General features: G+C 36.1%; 1 pseudogene; it reads left to right on the top strand.

The window, feature by feature from the left end:
* The first annotated feature begins 850 nt into the window (after positions 1 to 850).
* LOC120602610 (uncharacterized) lies at positions 851 to 969 on the top strand (annotated as a pseudogene).
* The last annotated feature ends 2153 nt before the right edge of the window (positions 970 to 3122 follow it).

Raw genomic sequence — 3122 nt, 5'->3', positions numbered from 1 at the left:
GGAAAATAGAGTCAACCAAATGGAGGAAAGGATCAGTGATTGAAGACAGAAATATAGAAATAAATCAGAAGGAAAAAGAGAGAAACCAAAGAATGAAATATAATGATTGAGAAATTCGAGAACTACCTGACACCATCAGGAGAGGAAACATAAGAATAAAGGCCATTATTGAAGGCGAGGAAAAGGAACAGGGATCAGAAAGCATTTTCAGACAAATAGTTGACGAGAATTTCCCAAATCTAAGGAATGAGCTGGAGCTTGGAATTCAAGAAGTCAACAGAACTCTCAATTATCTCAATCAAAAAAGGCCTTCTCCAAGACACATTGTATCAAAATTACCAAAAATCAACGACAAAGACAGAATTCTCAAGGCAGCCAGGGAGAAAAAAAACGGTAATTTATAAAGGTAAACCTATTAGATTATCCTCGGACTTCTCAGCATATGCCTTACAACCCAGAAAGGAATGAAATCAAATATTTAAACTATTAAGTGAAAAGAACTACCAGCCTAGAATAATGTATCCAGCTAAGCTCTCCTTTAGATATGAAGGAGAAATTAAGACTTTTTCAGACATACAAAAATCAAGGGAATTCTCCACTATGAGGCCTGCACTACAGGAAATACTGAAAGGAGTCAGTTCACCTAAAACAAAATGACAAACAAACAAACAAATAAACAAACGAAAAACATAATTAGGCATAAAGTGACTATCAGGCAAATAGAAGCAGAGGAGTGCAACCGTTACTAAGAACAGGGCATTATAGAATGTAGTTCCATAGTGTAGTGGTTAGCACGTATGCTTTACACGCAGAAGGTCCTGGATTTGTGCTCCAGTGGAGCCGGTCCATGGTCTATATCCCTGCCACCCTGAACGAGCCTGATCCTGTCTGATCTCAGAAGCTAAACAGGGTAGGGCCTGGTTGGTATTTGGATGAGAGACCATTTAAGAAGACCAGGTGCTGTAGGCATAAAAAAAATAATAAAATAAAGGATTATAAGTTGACAAGTTCGTTGTAATCTGTAAGGTCAACCAAGGTTGCCTCACCTAAAAAAAAAAAAAAAAAAAAAAGTACCTTAACATAATAAAGGCTATCTATGACAAACCATCAGCCAACATTATATTTAATGGTGAAAAACTAAAACCCTTTTTTCTAAGATCAGGAATCAGGCAAGGCTGTCCACTATCGCCACTGTTATTCAATATAACATTGGAAGTCCTAGCGAGTGCTATCAGACAAGAGGAAGATATAAAAGGCATTCAAATAGGAAACGAAGAAGTCAAACTCACTATTTGTGGATGACATGGTTCTCTATAGAGAAAGCCCTAAAGACTCCACAAGAACACTACTAGAAACAATAAGCAAATACAGTAAAGTCTCTGGATACAAAATCAACGTTCAAAAATCCATAGCATTCCTATACTCTAATAATGAAGTGTCAGAAAAAGAAATGGAAAAAATAATGCCTTTTGCAATTGCACCAAAAAGAATAAAATACCTAGGAATAAATTTAACGAAACAAGTGAAGGACCTATGTAATGAAAACTATAAGACCCTATTAAAAGAAATCGAAGAAGATACAAAGAAAGGGAAAGATATTCTGTGTTCTTGTATTGGAAGAATCAACATAGTTAAAATGACCTTATTACCTAAAGTATTATACAGAATTAATGCAATCCCCATCAAAATCCCATCAGCATTTTTTAAAGAAATAGAACAAAAAATTATCAGATTTGTATGGAAGCACAAAAGACCCCGAATTACTAAAGCCATCCTAAGAAAAAAGAATGAGAGTGGAGGCATCACTCTGCCCGACTTCAAGTTATACTACAAAGTGACAGTAATCAAAACAGCATGGTATTGGCAGCAAAACAGACACATGGACCAGTGGAATAGAATCGAGAGTCCAAAAGTAAACCCATATTTATGTGGACAAATTATTTTTGACAAAGAATCCAAAACATACAGTGGAGAAAGGAAAGCCTCTTCAATAAATGGTGCTGGAAAAACTGAAAAGCCACCTGCAAAAGAATGAAACTAGACTTCGTCTATCGCCACACACCAAAATTAACGCAAAATGGATTAAGGACCTAAATATAAGACCTGAAACAATAAAATGCATAGAAGAAAACATAGGAACTAAATTCAAGGACCTTGGACTTAAAGAAGATTTTATGAATTTGACTTCAAAAGCAAGGGAAGTAAAAGCTAAAATAAATGAATGAGACTACATCAAACTAAAAGCTTCTGCTCAGCGAAACTGTCAACAAGGTAAAGAGACAACCATCCGAATGGAAAAATATATTTGCAAGCAACGCCTCTGATAAGGGCCTAATATCCAAAATATACAAAGAACTCATACAACTCAATAACAACAAAAAAACAAATGATTCATTCAAAAAAATGAGCAAAGGACCTGAACAGACACTTTTCCCTGAGGACATATAAATGGCCAATGAATATATGAAAAGATGCTCAACATCGCTAGCTATTAGGGAAATGCAAATCAAAATCACAATGAGATACCATCTCACAACTATTAGAATAGCTATAATCAACAGGACAAGTAATAACAAATGTTGGAGAAGATGTAGAGAAAAAGGAACCCTCATACACTGCTGGCGGGACTGCAAATTGGTACAGCCACTATGGAAAACAGTATGGAGGTTCCTCAAAAAACTAAGAATTGATCTACCATAGGATCCAGAAATCCCTCTACTGGGTATTTACCCCAAAGACTTGAAAACCCATATCCGAAAAGATATTTGCACACCGATGTTCATAGCAGCATTATTCACAGTGGCCAGGACATGGAAGCAACCTAAGTATCCTACGATAGATGATTGGCTAAAGAAGCTGTGGTACATATATACAATGGAATATTACTCAGCCATGAGAAGAGATGAGATTCTGTCATTTGTGACAACATGGATGGACCTAGAGATAATCATACTAAGTGAAATAAACCAGACAGAAAAAGTTGAAAATCACATGATATCACTTATATGTGAGATATAAACCTAAAAGCAACAAATAAATGAGCAGGACAAACAAACAGAGACTCATGGCCTTGGACTATAGGCTAGTGGTTACCAGAGGGCTATGGACTAGTGGTTACTAGT

Source organism: Pteropus medius, unplaced genomic scaffold, assembly GCF_902729225.1.
Source record: "Pteropus medius unplaced genomic scaffold, Ma_sr-lr_union100, whole genome shotgun sequence".
In the NCBI taxonomy this organism is placed as follows: Eukaryota; Metazoa; Chordata; class Mammalia; order Chiroptera; family Pteropodidae; genus Pteropus; species Pteropus medius.
Note: the sequence above shows the minus strand (reverse complement) of the source record. Positions and strands in the feature narration are given on the sequence as shown.